Genomic DNA, 17449 nt, shown 5'->3' with positions numbered 1-17449 from the left:
CATTTCAACATTTTTTTCATTAGGAAAAATTATTTAACCTTAACCCCCTTTAATTATGTATTAAAACTATTCAGTTCCCCTCTCTAAAGTAGTTTTTCAAATAATACAATTTTATAATGTTACAGTATTACGTTTTGCTTTGCACTCAGTATTTTGTTTTTACGTTTTAATTTTACAACAGCCATTTTTACATTTCTTATTAAAATCTTAAATTGTTTATATTTAATTTACCACTTGGATAACTTACTCAATTTAGATATCCCATCTCACTGCACCCCTCTTTTCTAATTACTTTCTGTGCTAAATTATGAACCACCTACACACCCTTGTGACCACCTCCCGTTCACCCTCTGTATCCAACTTTATTGGAGATGCCCAGAGGGTAAGTGGTGGGAAATCACGAGGAAGAAAGGGTAATTAAATTAATAACACGTTAGAGAGTCTAATGGAGTGACTCTAACAGTAAAGTTATTGAAATCTTTTGGACCACGGTTAGGGTAATGCATTGCTTTTTAAATCTTTCTTAGTAGAACATCCATTCAAATAAAATTAATTATATAAATAAATAGAAAGTTATAGGCAAATATAAGATATAAACACGAATATAACGTTAATTTCATCCGTTAGACGTATAACTCAAAACGTTGAGTGGGTTTACAACTCAATCGAACTGTAAAATTGGTGTAAATCTGTTGGCAAATAAATAAATACATACATAACTAAAAAATCTATTTATTTAGGCTACAAAAGAGATAGTCTTAAAATAAATTGAATATAGCCTAAAACATTTCTTAGTTCTGACAAATATTTCTGGTTTTAAAATAACTAATTAGTAATCTAATATCTATGCCTTATATTAAATGTTCATAGCCAGATGTAAACATTAATTTAGTTTTAAGACCAAGAATTTCCGCTAGAGCCTGTTAGTAATAATTAATTTAATTACCTAATCTCCCAGGCCCAACAGTTGTAAGACATCTCAACCTACAATAGAGTTGTGGTACCAAACAAGATACAAAGGAGCAGACAAAGGTAACGTAGGAAGGCATTGTGTGTAGTCTGTTATCCGACGTAGGCCATCTTCTAATTATATTGTCTTGTTTAGAAAATTGTATGACTCTATTTTATATGCAGCCTTTACATTCATTGTTTTAAATTAACTGTTTCATTACTTATATTTTACTTTTCCAATCTGCTTGACGGATCATGCTTAAATGTATATTTTATAATGATCATCGACACCAACCCCTTAAAGTACAATGGACTTAAATAATTTTTAATTATATTTAAAGTGTTAAAATAATAACTTTTGTGATATAAGAAATATATAAAGCTACAATTTTAATTCTTTTGCAGTAAGCCTACATATCCATTCGGGGTGATAGCTGGTCTAGTAGTAGAGTGTGGGGTTTCGGATTCCAAAGTCCTGTGTATCAAATATTGCCAAACAAAAATGGATTTAATTTATATGATAGTGCTGAGAACCTCTAAGACTAGCCTGAAGTAGTGTGTTAAACAGTGTTGAGTTAGGATGTAAAAAAGGTACATACCATCCAGTAAAAATACATAATTAGCAGATTAAATGTATTTTCATGCATGTCAAAAACGCCTCTTACAAATAATGATTTAAAACTTGTGTGTTTAAGTAACTATTGATTTGAAATACTGCAAATTTACTTATGTCATTTTGTAGAATAAAACCACGTTTTATAGTCTGTTGTATGGTGACGCTTGAGCGTGCTGTTGTTATTAACATGTTTTTCCCTTATTTAAGGTAATTACATATTTTCTGTGCAACTTTTTAACATCACTAGAGAACAGAGCAATAGTCTATTAAGGGATTTATGATTAAGGTTTTAAAACACCTTTTTATACCAGTGAGAACTAGTTCACCGTTTTCAAGATGGCAGAACATTACTGTATATTATTGAATAGAGTATTTTAAAGTTATTTTTAAGTACATTATCACTCAATGTATATTACTATAAGTACATGCTTCCTTCCACTGCGGAGAAGACATCTTCACAACCCCACCCCATCGGCCATCGACAAGATATATTTTAATTAGTGGCCCCTTGGAGTAGTTAACTGGGGGGGAATTCGGACTTTTATAACTTCATAAAAAACTCTCACCGGATCTTGAAGGGAGAATAATATTTTTTACAAAAAGTATAAACAGGAGATTGTTGTAGGAATTTAATAAAAGCCACACAAAGGGGGCCGTTAAGCAAAGGCTTAAGATATATCTAGTGGCTTAAGCCCTTATCAATTAACGTTGCATCTTCGAATAGAAAAAAACTACATTAGTAAAGATAATTATTTGCGCTTTTAGGCACGTGGTGGTCTCTTTTACCCTTTTTCACACATCCACAAGGGACAAAGAGGCCTTGAAACTGACGTATACATCATAGTAAAGGATGATCCGGTAATGTATAAGGGTGAACTGTATTGATAAAGTAGTGGCAGTTACCAGCATCCAAACTAGGAACACAGACACAAATTGTATTACTTTCATAATAAGTTGTGTTCCGTATTCAAGCATCTACGCAACCTAGGTGAATCCAGACTTCATTCATATTTTGTTCTGACCCTTGCCCTGTCACGTGATGTCTGGCAATTCCCCCCATTCCTCATGTACTCTTCAACCCGGCATCATGTTCTCGCCATTTTCCCTAGTTTTGTATTATAATATTCCCCTACTCTATTTGTGGCATATAAATTGAACTTATATTATCGTATGTTTATCTTGTGTATTTATTTGTGACACACCTAACAAAAAAGTGAACTGAATAGTTAAAAACTGTATTCAAACTGTTCTTGGTGCAACTACCGGTCGCGTACGCGAAAGCTGGCCAGCAAACATCAAGTGCGTCAACGGTCTACTAGACATCACTTCAGTAAAAAGGAAGGTACCAAATCACATTTCTTCCTATTTAAAAGTTTATTATTTTGTGCTCACAGTGTGTCTCTAAAGCTGATCTTAACATAATATATCTCACATCCCTCATTTTTTATACAGTCCACCACATCGAAGTTTACCCCCCATTCGCTGGTCCTGTCGACCCGGATTACATTTGCCAATTAAAATATAATTGATACAGTACAGTACAATAATTTATTTCTCAAATGAATGTTTATGATCAGTGTCACATCCCTAACTGGTAATATTTTGTCTTGTGAAACATTATTACGAACAATTTTAATGTCCATTCCTGTTTCATACCAGACAATTATTTTCATGTTCAATTTTGTCACTGCCACCTAAATCACGTCAAGTTAGGCCTACCTAGTTTGTCGTTTGTCTTGAAATAAATCAAGCTTAGAACATTTTTCAGGATTGAATATTTATTCACATCTCATCCATAAAATCCTTTTAAATAATAAGGTCTCACAATCAATTCAGCCTTATTATTTGGGTGTAAAAATAAAACTGCAAAGTTAGTAGTTATTTCCCTGAAATATTCTATCCCATTGTCCGCCATTTTGCAACAACGTTCTGTCCTTTGCGATACACCTTGGTAGTTGGTAGTTCTCAACTTCGCCAACAGATCGCTCTGCGCTACATGGCAGCCAATAACATGCAAGATTAGTGAAACGGTGGAACTGAGGACGAACCAATCACCTGTCTGCTATTAAACTGAAAACTCAACTCATCAAAACTCTGTTAATCTACATCAGCTGTTTGTTTAAATATAACCCGATATTGAATTGAAACATATCAACATAACCTGCAAGTTTGTTTATGTTGTTGAAAAATGAAGACATTATTTATTTAATCAAATACTAATTGAAAAGGGTCCTGAACTGGAGAAAACTGGTAATTATTGTTATTGCTATGCTCTCTTTATTCATTATTGTAAATATTGTTGTCAACAGAGATTATTGGTGATAATAACAAATTGATAATTGACTTCACTTTACTATTGAAGTTGAATTGCAAATTGATTTATGCACTTCAGTAGGCCTAGATTTATGAGATCATTATTAATTTAAGATTTTGGGCTATTTTATGAAAACTCATCTATTCTTGTTGTGTGTTATTTAATTTGTTTGTTCATGATGAGATTCACTACCCTACAAAGAAAAGCAAAACTTGTTAAAAACAGGTTTCAGAAAATAAATAAATATTTGTCAAACCAACTTCCTCGAACTGAAGGTCAAGAATTGACTCCTGCTAATATACAGCGTTTACACAATTATAATGAGGAGGTCAGAGATCTATTTACTGACTTTAAAACTTTATTTAATAGAGTTGTGACTGATGACCCTGCTTCTGATTGTGATGAGGAGGAATCATTTTCAATGCATGATGAACTTTCTGACTTGTATGTAGCCCTCATAAGTGACATTAAAGTTCTTTTGCCAGTTGAACCTGTTGTAACACCTACTCCACCTCCAGCTTCTCTGCGCCTGCCTAAATTTGAGTTGCCTAAATTTAGTGGTAACTATGAAGAGTGGGTTAGTTTCTATAATATTTTTGAAGCCTCTGTCAATGCGAATAATTCTGTCTCCCCAGTGAATAAGTTTCAGTATTTGCTTAGTGCCCTGAGTGGTGAGCCCTTAGACTTGGTTAAGAGTCTTAATATTACTCCTGAAAACTATGTGGTAGCCCTTCGACTACTCAAGGATCGCTATGAAAACAAGAGACGTATTGTCACTCAGCTCGTTACAAAAATTCTGGATTTATCGCCCATTACTAGTGGTTCGCTTAAGAGCTTACAATCATTTCTCACTGTATATAAGGAAAATACTCAAGCCTTGAAAAACTTAAATCATGACATTACAACTGAAAACACCCTGTTAGTCTTAACACTTTTAAAGAAGATCCCAGCTGATATTAGAAAATCTTTTGAAGACTCTCGCGCCTTAAACAATGAGATCCCTCTTGTTAATGATTTAATGACCTTTCTTGAAATGGAATTCAAACGTTTAGAAGGTGCTAGTATTTGTCTCAGTTCACCATCTACCTCAAAGTATTCCACTGGCCTAAAGTGTCCTACAAACATAACTAGGCCTAATAAGTTTACGCGTGAAAGTAAGCCACATTTCACTAACCATACAAAAACTGCTCTTGTCGCCACAACCAACTCTTGTAGATTTTGTCAAGCTGCAGATCACAACATATACAAGTGTCAAGCTTTCCTAGCTAGAAGTGTGAGTGAAAGATCTGAGTTTATTCGCAAGAATAGGATTTGTACAAACTGCCTCGGTTATCTTCATAACACAATCAACTGCCCCTCAAGTAAAGTGTGTCAGATTTGCTCCAAACATCACCATACTCTATTGCATGAGCCCACACGTAGTTCACTTCAGTCACAGTCAAGCTATCAAACTAAGCTGTCTCCTCAAAATAAGACCTACACACCTAATTCATCTTCAAAGAATACAACAACTATTAATCCTACTGCTTCTACAAACGTTAACGCTTTTGTAGGATTGTCTAGTCAACTCAATCCAACTAAAACCACAATCCTTCTTGGTACATGTTTAGTTCATGTCTCTTCACAACATGGTCAACATACTGTACTCCGTGCTGTGCTCGACTCCGCTGCCCAACTTACCCTTATATCAGAGAAAGCTATTCAACTCATCAACGCCCCACGTACTCGACTCCATGATGAAATAAAAGGAATCTCTGGTGCAGTTATTAATTCTAGAGGTATCGTACATGTCAACATGTCTGCGATCAATGGAAATCCTTTGGCTAAAAACCATCCTTGTATGGTTTTGAGTAGTATCACATCACCCCTGCCTCAGATACCAGTTTCACACCAGGTTAAGGAATCTTTGAAACATTTTATCCTAGCCGATCCCTGTTTCGATCAGCCTGGAGAGATAGATTTACTTATCGGTGCAGACTTATTTGCCCTAACCCTCACAGGCGAACAGCATAGATTAGGACAAAACTTACCTCAAGCTCTTGGAACCATTTTTGGTTTTGTTGTGATGGGCCTCGCTCCTGTAGCCTCTGTAGCAGGAAACTCATCAAACACATTTCCCATCTCACTCTTGACAACTCATGATTTGGATCTTCATAATTCACTTCAAAAATTCTGGACGCTAGAAGAACCCCCAATACGGATCAAGGCTCAGACTGAGGAAGATACCCTCTGTTTACAACATTTTGAAAACACCCATAGACGTGATGACTCAGGTCGTTACATAATCGAGCTGCCCAAGAAACCAAATCATTCCCCTCTTGGTGAATCTTGTTCCAAAGCACAATTGAGACTTAGCTCGATGGAAAGGAAATTCTCTAATCAACCCGAGTTACAAAGGCTCTATTCTGAATTTATGGATGACTACATTGAATCAGGTCATATGACTATTTGTAAAGAACCTCCTACCTCTGAATACTATTATTTGCCTCACCACGGTGTCTTCAAGGAGAATCCCCCGAATTCAAAAATACGTGTTGTTTTTGACGGCAGCGCTAAAACTACTAATGGCATATCATTGAACGACATTCTCATGCCTGGTCCCAAACTTCAAAATGATATCAGTGATGTTTTATTGTATTTTAGATGTCATAAAATTGTATTCACCTGTGACATACGTCAAATGTATCGTCAGATCTTGGTTTCTGATAAGGACAAAAGTTATCAAATGATATACTGGCGCGCTAGTCCAGATGATCCACTCCAAACGTACAAACTCAATACAGTTACATATGGGCTTAATTGTTCCCCTTTTATTGCAATCAAAACCTTGCACCAGCTAGTTTTGGACGAAGGTCAACCATACCCACAAGCTTCTGATATCTTGACCAAGTCTATCTTCTATGATGATATTATAGCTGGAGCTGAAGATCTCGATAAAGCTATGTCAGCTCAAAATGAACTGAAAACATTGCTGTCTAAAGGCGGTTTTGAACTCCGTAAGTGGATCAGTAATGCACCCCAACTCTTGGATCAGATTCCAGTCGAACACAAAGAATCACCAGTGGAGTTGACTGATGGTAGTGAGGCCTTCTACAGTGTATTGGGTTTAAGATGGACCCCAGAGACAGACATGCTCTCATACAAAGTAAAGAATGTTGAAGTAGGCCACTTGCTAACCAAGAGAATGATTCTCTCAACAATCGCTAAACTCTATGATCTCCCAGGATTTCTCACACCTGTAATATTTTGGGCTAAAACACTCATTCAATATCTTTGGACCACAGGTCTAAAATGGGATGATCCAATTCAAGATGAGATAAGAACAAAATGGATTTCCTTTTTAGAAGAACTACCCGTGATCCAAAACCTAAGGATCCCACGTTACATCTTTACCTCAACTCATAAGCTTGCAGAACTTCATGGTTTCAGCGATGCTTCGGAGAAAGGATATGCTGCAGTAGTCTACCTCCGTGTGATCAACTTATCGAATGATGTTAAAATTAATCTGATAATGGCCAAATCTAAAGTCGCCCCACTAAAAAGAGTATCTCTGCCTCGTCTCGAACTGTGCGGTGCTCACCTACTTGGAAAGCTCCTGCAATACTGTTCAAATCTTCTTTCGTCCCACATTAAGATTGACTCGATGTATGCATGGTGTGACTCTACCATTGTTCTTACATGGATACGCACTCACCCCTATCGCTTAAAAGTTTATGTGGCCAACCGTGTCTCAGAACTACAAGAATTAATTTCTCCTGAATCATGGCATTACGTCAAGTCCCTAGACAACCCAGCAGATTGTGCAACCCGAGGACTCTCCCCATCTCAACTCTTAAGCCACCAATTGTGGTGGAAGGGACCTGAATGGTTATACTTGTCATCAGATCTTTGGCCAAAGCCCGAATTCAGTTTAATCACTGATCAAGACACTCTTGAAGTCAAACCAAATCCCTTGAATGTCCTAGTTAACGTTGAAAAGTTAGAAAATGACAGATTTGATTTACTTGAAAAATTCTCATGCTTCAGAAAACTTGTAAATGTCACTGCTTATGTTCTACGATTCATCCATTATCTTCGTGGGAACGCCCGACTAGCTGAACAACTTAGTTATAAAGAGATCTCTTCTGCTAAAATGAATCTCTTCAAACTCATTCAAATTTCATCTTTCAAGGATGACATCACAGCTCTGAAAAAGGGCACTCAGTGCAGCTTAAGACTGGCTCGGTTATCACCTTACATTGACGATAACGGTTTGGTAAGAGTAGGCGGTAGGTTGAAACATTCGAACCTTACTCAAGATGCCAAATACCCAATCCTGTTACCTAAATCTCATAATGTTGTAAAACTGTTGGTCATGCACTATCATCTCAAATATTTACACGCAGGCCCTCAGTTGCTGCAATCGATCCTCACTCAAGAAGTATGGATATTATCTGCTCGTAGTGTAATCAGATCTGTAATCTTTAAATGTCAAAGATGTTTTAAGTTGAAACCTACAAATCAACCTCCACTTATGGGAGACTTACCCGAAACTCGACTACGGCCTGTAAGACCATTCTATCATACTGGCATGGATTATAGCGGTCACTTTGAAGTGAAAGTACACACCACTAGGAATTCTCAAAAGCTTAAGTCATACCTCTGCCTATTTGTTTGCTTTACCACAAAAGCGGTGCACTTGGAAGTTGTAACTGATCTCTCAGTGGACTCATTCATTGCTGCTCTTAAAAGATTTGTTTCTCGTCGTGGACTTTGTGCTCACCTATACTCTGATTGTGGAACGAACTATGTCGGTGCCTCCAAGCAACTGAATAAGACCTTCCAGAATTTCATTGATGAAAGGAATACTCAAGATGCTCTCACTAACTTCGCCCTCGATCATTCAATTAATTTTCATTTCCAACCACCAGCCGCGCCTCACCAAGGAGGCCTTTGGGAGAGTGCCATAAAGAGCTCAAAGTACCATCTCAAGAGAGTAATTGGAGATCAAATTCTAACACTAATGGAGCTGATAACCCTTGTCACGCAGGTGGAAGCAGTATTGAACTCTCGTCCACTAACAGCTCTATCAGCAGATCCATCTGACATCACAGCACTCACCCCAGGTCATTTTCTCATCGGGACATCTCTTGTCGCAGTACCTGAAGTAAATGTATCCGATATTCCTGACAATCGACTAAAGCATTGGCAAACAGTTCAGGCTCTACATCAGCGCTTCTGGAGAAGGTGGCACCAAGAGTATTTGCACCAGCTTCAACAAAGGAAAAAGTGGATAAAGCCAAACAAGAATCTTGAAGTAGGCGATTTAGTCATTATCCATGACCCAAAAACACCACCACTTCTCTGGCCTCTTGGTCGCATTGTGAAGACATCACCTGGAGCAGATGGCATCGTTCGAGTTGTCTCCATCAAGACTTCGAGAGGAATCTTCTGTCGCCCTGCTACCAAGGTGTACCCGCTCCCCTAATCACAAAATATTTCTATTTAATGTCCTATTTCATATTTATATTTATAATTATCATATTTATCATATCTTATAATTAGGTGTGTCATCATTATCTATTGTGTATATATATCTACATTGTATTACTTGTGCCCATTTATGAGTCAATGAATCAATTTATGAATCTGTTGAACCATGTATGGTTCAAGGCGGGCGGCATGTTCCGTATTCAAGCATCTACGCAACCTAGGTGAATCCAGACTTCATTCATATTTTGTTCTGACCCTTGCCCTGTCACGTGATGTCTGGCAATTCCCCCCATTCCTCATGTACTCTTCAACCCGGCATCATGTTCTCGCCATTTTCCCTAGTTTTGTATTATAATATTCCCCTACTCTATTTGTGGCATATAAATTGAACTTATATTATCGTATGTTTATCTTGTGTATTTATTTGTGACACACCTAACAAAAAAGTGAACTGAATAGTTAAAAACTGTATTCAAACTGTTCTTGGTGCAACTACCGGTCGCGTACGCGAAAGCTGGCCAGCAAACATCAAGTGCGTCAACGGTCTACTAGACATCACTTCAGTAAAAAGGAAGGTACCAAATCACATTTCTTCCTATTTAAAAGTTTATTATTTTGTGCTCACAGTGTGTCTCTAAAGCTGATCTTAACATAATATATCTCACATCCCTCATTTTTTATACAGTCCACCACATCGAAGTTTACCCCCCATTCGCGTACCTTCAATTATAAATTTAAGTGGTGGATTGGTCGTTAAATCCATTTGTTAACGCAGAGTATATATTGTGTATGTTAAAGAGACACCTGCCATTTTTTATTCCCAGGACCACCACGCAATGTTTTGACGGAAGTAACAATCAATAGGTAGTTAAAAATATCGGAAGTTGATGGCTTGTCGTGGTTGACAGAGCCTAGCATTCAACGCCTAGCTGTCAGTCAGGAAAAATTGAGGGAGACAATCTTTAGAGGGAAACATTGGATGAATGCCACTATCGTACTCCTCTATTCTCTAAATACTTTAGACCATTCCTAGGCACTTATCGATTAATTATATTATTGTTCATTCCTTTGTCTAGAGATCCGGTTAAAGTTTCAACTGAAGGTTTTTAGCTATGGTAATTTTACCCGTAGCGTAAATTCACATTCAAAATTATTACATTAATTAGCTTTACAATAATAACTTCAGTCTACAAAATAAAATAAATGCATGAACAAATTAGCTCTTTGCTGGAGGTATTCCCACAAAAAAATCTTTTTTGTTACAAATAATACATAAGATAGTGTGAGAAAATGTTCAAATTTTAAATATCTTAAAAACTGTGCTAGTTTTGTTAAGAAACTGTTTAAATTACTGTATATGTTACATTGTTAGGTTACCTGGTGTAAACAAAACACAAGCCTTTCTAAGGGGAGGTCGTATATTACAGTTTAAACAATGACTCGGAGCCGTGAGAAGCATGCTGGGTTATCTTGCATCTTAAAGATCTTACTTTGAAGTGAATTTTACTTCAATCCGCTTAGAAAAACAAAACCCATGTTTAGCATTTTGTTTGAAAGTATTTGTAAAAATTAGAGAAATTTATTAAGCATTTTAAGACAACCTATATTCCCTATTTAGTTATTCTGATTCAAGTTTAAAATACTACGACCCTTTCATACAAAATTATGGCCGATTTTTAATATACCAAACTGTAAGTTGTTTGAAGATAAAATAAAACCAAGATAAGATCAACCCTGTTTTAATACCAATTTACAAAAACTCATCACATAAACAAAAACAAACAAAAAGTCAGCTGATAAATATTACAATTAAATATGGTATTTAAAGACAGTACAACACTTCCCCCTTAAAATTAACCTGAGCTCTATTAATTATTTTGTTGTATATCGTCCCTGTCATCGGTGTAGAACTCATGCAGCTCTCCTTTCATTAACTCTAACTTGAGTCCTCGTAGCTCATCCAACAACCCATTACATTCTTCTAGGACTCGCTTCAATCGAATATCTATAGACCCATATTTATGTTGTAGGACACCTTCTAGTTCTTCTAGAGTTTTCTGCTCTTCACCTAGTTGTTCTTGAACTTTCTTCAGAGGTTTGGCATCCTTGTGTTCTTTCAACACTTGAAGATGTTTCTCAAAATCCTTGTATTTTTCCTTGGAAATATCACTCTGGTACTCTACTCTAGCCTTCTTCACACTGTCCAGATGTGCTTTGGTTACCACAGCTTTGCTGAACTTCTCCTCACATTCCCTTGGATTAATACTGGCAACTTGCATGCTGTTGACCTCCTCCATAGAGTCCTCAGAAGTACAATTTGACGATTTATAGCTGTTCTTTGAGCACAGCTGAGATCTACTATTGGTGGCAGAGCTAGCTTTATTTGGAGTGGAGTATACATCGTGGTTTTTAAAGTTATATTTGCTGTAAAGCTGGTGACTTTCTAGTTCCTTCGTCCTGATTTCTCTAGCTTCATCTCTCGCCTGTCTCTTGGTGGCCAATCGAGTCTCAGGCTCTTTGGATATCTAGTCGAGTGCCGGGTGATTAAATCCCTTCCTATCATGGTACCGGCCTCCTGTCAATGACTTATTGTATTCCACTATGTTTCCATCCTTCTTAGTTCTGTGGTCATTCTCTTTCTGAAGCTCAATGTTGAATAGTTTCAACCATTCCCTTCCAAATACACTGTCTACATGTCCCCGAATAACGTATAGGTTGCCCACAGACATCTGATCTTTATAACAAATTTTTACTGTTGCAAAACCTACGGGGCGAATCATTTCTCCTGTATATGTCCCTAACCGTATTCTTGTTCTATTTAGAATCTTTTCTGGAAATAATTTTCGAAACAGATGTAAAGGTATTGTACTGACCGCAGCACCAGTATCCAACTCAAAATAGTTACGCTTGTCATCAATGGTGCATTCTAACATAATTTTCCTCGGCCTGTTGACAGCTTCTGGTTGATAAATACTATCACTCAGTTTAGATAGTTTACTACTTTGTTTCTGCCTATCTACAATGGATAACATAGACATGAATGGTACATTTTGACACTCACCGTCATCGTCATATTCATTATCTGGTGAAGCGTCGTCAGTTTGTAGCATGTTTTGCTTCTTTCTCCAACAAACTTTGCTGAGATGTCCCTTTCTGTCGCAATTCCAACAATTTATGTCTTTAGGAATTTCACAGATACTAACGTGATGGTTTCCTCCACACCTGAAACAAGCTGTAGTACCCTTTCTTCCTTGCGAATATCCAGTGTTCCTCCTTCCTTGAATTTGAAATTGTTCTTCCACTTTTGAATACAAATTTGATTCTTGGATTTTTACAGTTTCACTTTTGATCTGTTCAAAGTTACTAGCTATTTCAATACACTGGTTAAAGTTTTTATTTTCATGAATTTCCATTAATCTTGACAACAACTTTTCATCATGAAGCCCCGAAATAAACTGCTGCCGCAAGTGGACGTCAGTTGTCGAAGATAAACATTGTGGACATTTGAAATCACATTTACTGGCTAAGTTTTTTAGGTCTTTGGCAAAACTACTCACAGATTCACAAGGTTTCTGGACTCGTTTAGTGAATTTGTGTTGCTCCGCGATAATACTACCTTTAGGCTCAAGTAATATTTGTAAAGTTTCACACAATTCATTGTAACTTTTATCTTCTGTGTTAGATGGGCTTAGGCTAATCCTTAGATCATGGAATACTTTAGGTGTTAACAAATTTATCAGATACTGCTTTTTCTTTACTTCTGATGTAATTTCATTTAAGTCAAAAAAATTATCTATTCTCACCATGTAGGATGTCCATGTCTCATTGTCTTCATCGAATTTACCAAAATTAGAACAAAACATTGGTTTGTTCGGTATCACTATGCGTTCCTCCTCTAGTTCCTGATGTTTTCTACCGTTCTTCCTCATCCTCGTCGCCATTGTAGCCTAAGTTGTTTGAAGATAAAATAAAACCAAGATAAGATCAACCCTGTTTTAATACCAATTTCCAAAAACTCATCACATAAACAAAAACAAACAAAAAGTCAGCTGATAAATATTACAATTAAATATGGTATTTAAAGACAGTACACAAACTTAAAAACAACATGGTAGTGTATGTTGGTATAGATTATCCATTCCCTGGTTTCGAATTTTACAAAACTATGCGATCAAATTTACATTCAAAAGTAAATTTACATTCGAGAAGTCAAATACTGCTCAATTATTTAAAATCCCTTATATAAATCTGAGGGAAGGGCTGTTTTAGATTTACGTAAATGCAAAAATATTAGTTAATGATTATTTCATTATGTTATGTTATGTTTATTAGCATTTTATGTTTATGCTATTTTTAAACAACTTAAACGTTTTTTTGAGTCAAACAAATGCACAAGTATTATACTCTATTGCAAATTACGTAGATATATCTTGCAATAAAGTTACTATTTTAAATTATACGATCACCCCAGAAGCTGTAAGAATATAGCCTCAGTTTAAAGAAAGCTTAATTTTGATGAATTATTATAAAATTAAGTTACGTATCACTTTTATAAATTGTGTAGATTACAATGCTTAGCATAACTACTACTTATTCTTTCATCCAAAATTTATTTTTTGACCTCCCAGGCATTTTATATTATTGCTACAGTTGTACAGTTTTCAATATCAACATTTATAAAAGTTGTTCGTGTAACAAGCTCTTTACACATCTCAACCCACTTGAGTCGTGACTAGGGAACCAAACATTTACTTACCTTCTTTGTTGAACACTGTAAATATGAATCCACTCTATAAAAACACTAGCCTTCTATAAGTTACTAGGAGCTTAATAAATGCAGCTTTGACTATATCTTGGCATTATCTTTGTCAAGGATATACTTAAAAATATTTATTTGAAATTTCATAAACATAGGGTATTTATTTACAGTTATAGTGGAAATAAAAAGATACGGATTAAATGTTTTCAAACACTTTTCATTAATCCTTTGGGTTTCTGTAGTTAAAACTATTTTTTATGTTTCAATGCGACTGTGTTGATTATATTTAGCTTACTTGATTAAAGGTTTTTTTAGTATTTGTTATTCAATAAACACAAAAAATACCTTTTTCTGGATAAAAATAAAAATTAATGGATACTTTATGATTCTATAAAAAAATGGTCCCTTACATATAAATATTTTAATACCAGGTGTTTATTCTTCGTAGATCTTACCAGTCTAAAAAAAAACAAAAAAAAAAATACAAATGACGATTTTCAGCAGATGCCTTATTAGGTTATTGTCAGCCATAACGCCTTATATTTCCATTTCCAAAGATTAATCGGTGATCATTTATTTTGCCAGATGGTGTCTTTGGACTCCGATCTTCTAGTGTTTAGTGTTTAGTCTGGGACGTGATCGTCGACGGTAGAACCCTGGTTTGTTGTTGTAGACACTTGTTTACTTCGGCTTATGAAGTCGTCGAACTTCATCAATATACACTGGAGAGTCTTTATATTTAATTGTCTGAGATGAACACCGCTAGTTCTTGGTAACTGTTGCAGTTCTGTTTGTATTTAATATTGTTTGTTCCTACTATTTTTAAACAACTTAAACGTTTTTTTTAGTCAAACAAATGCACAAGGCTTCTACTGTATTGCAAATTACGTAGATACAGCTTGCAATAAAGTTACTATTTTAAATTATACGATCACCCCAGAAGCTGTAAGAATATAGCCTTAGTTTAAAGAAAACTTAATTTTGATGAATTATTTTCAACTTGAATCAGTCAATTCAAAGAAAAGCCACATAATTTGTTGGATACAAGAAAACGTTGTCGTTTGGATTATAGAGATTAAAAAACATAATATAAAATAATCACAGGCCCCACATGAATTATAAACAATGAAAATTTATATAAACGCCATATTGGTTTATATAGCCCGTTAGTGTAATAGAATACACTAATTTAAAAACAAATACACAGTGAATGCATGAAAAAAAGAGAATAACCATTTTAATAATTCAATAATTTTTCATTAAAAACAGAGTCACCGTTTGACATTTGGATTTTTCCAAATATTTTCCATCCGATGAGTGTGTCTGAAAAAAAACCTTCAAATAATTCTCAACATATTTAAGCTAATGCTGAAAGATTTAATGCTTGACAAACAACTCCCGATGAAAGCAGGTAAAACGGTTTATTTAATCGATAATATCCCATACTTCATACACATTTGATACATCTTAAAAGCTGAGAGCGTAAGTCTAAATGCAATGAATATTTTTGTTGAACATGTTTATTGTTTATATTAACAAATATATATATTGTTTTCGATTTCATAATAAAAACTGTTATAAACTAAGGAAACGTATGTTGTTTTAAAATAACTATCATTATAATATTATAAACACCTTAATTATTGGCCATTAACATTTCCAATTATATTAACACAGTCCAGTGCAGTTGTACAATTTATCATTACAACCCCTATGTTGGGAACCCCGTAATGACTGGTCCATTGTGCAATGAAGTCCTTTAATGATGTAAGGGTAGAACCTAATGGTCAGAGAAATGTGTGCTACGTTTTGAATATCACTAAATCATGAAAGACTTAGTGACACATACACATTTTATTATGAAGTTAATATGTTTAATTACATTAACAACGCAAAAATAAATAGGCAATAGATTTTGGCACCAAAACCATTACCGAACAAACCTATAAACCGATTCAAATTTTGTCAACAGTCAGTTTTATTTTTGACCTTATAATTGGATTTTATTTATCTTTTTTTAAGACATTGCTTAAGTTATGGTATCTATATTTTAATACGCTACATGAAACTTTGTGAATAATAAGGCTTTTGTGTTTTAGATTTAACCCCACTAGACCAGTCAAGGAATGAGGTGTAGAGTGTGTGAGCAGGTAACTAAGCGATTCCTTCCGAAACTTTTTCAGGGGGCTTAGGGTGTTAACATACCAAAAGTCCTGACTCATAGGTGGTGAGCCAGGGGGTGGAGGGGGGAAAAAGGGGGGAAAAAGGTACGCATTTTGGGTTTTTTGATTATATCTCGAAAACTATCAACTTTTTGTATACTATAGTAAATTATAAAATTGAAGAAGATTAAATTTTCTACAAGAAAAGTATATAATGTGTTTATTTTGGTTCAACAGATTACGAGTTATAACTTTTTTAATTGATATCTTATTAAAATACTCCTTCCATAAGAAATACATGTAAATTAGTATGCGAAATGGGGCGAATCCTATCCGCCCAAAGGAAATATAACTGATATTCTGGAAATCTTGACAAAATTTCCAGTAATTTGACACTTAAATCATTAAATTTTGTCAAAAATTAAAGCGAGGGTGAGCGTTTAAAAATGGGATGATTTAAGGTTTTTTTATATTTCCAATAAAAAAACACCAAAACACGACATTTTGTTACCTCGCCCACGCCTTAATTTTGGATCAATTTTAATGATTAAAGTGTCAAATTACTGGAAATTTTGTCAAGATTTCCAGAATATCATTTATATTTCCTTTGGGCGGATAGGATTCGCCCCATTTCGCATACTAATTTTCATGTATTTCTTATGGAAGGAGTATTTTAATAAGATATCAATTAAAAAAGTTATAACTCGTAATCTGTTGAACCAAAATAAACACATTATATACTTTTCTTGTAGAAAATTTAATCTTCTTCAATTTTATAATTTACTATAGTATACAAAAAGTTGATAGTTTTCGAGATATAATCAAAAAACCCAAAATGCGTACCTTTTTCCCCCCTTTTTCCCCCCTCCACCCCCTGGCTCACCACCTATGAGTCAGGACTTTTGGTATGTTAACACCCTAAGCCCCCTGAACAAGTTTCTGAAGGAATCGCTTAGTTACCTGCTCACGCACTCTACACCTACTTTTGGATAATTCATTGACTGGACTACACATGTTATATACCAAAATGTTCGTCTAGGTGTGTAGATTTGCAAACTGATCTTACATTTTAAAAAAGTAGCTTGGGCTCTGCCCCAGTGGCTTTAAAAGTTCCCATGTTATCCTTAAGAAGAACATATTTATTTATATCATGATCAGCTGGATAATTTATTTGT

The sequence above is a fragment of the Macrosteles quadrilineatus genome, unplaced genomic scaffold (assembly GCF_028750875.1).
Source record: "Macrosteles quadrilineatus isolate MER2022 unplaced genomic scaffold, UCM_ALF_1.0 Scaffold_2__2_contigs__length_208266976, whole genome shotgun sequence".
NCBI lineage: Eukaryota > Metazoa > Arthropoda > Insecta > Hemiptera > Cicadellidae > Macrosteles > Macrosteles quadrilineatus.
The sequence above is the reverse complement of the archived record's forward strand: the minus strand, read 5'-3'. Positions refer to the sequence as shown.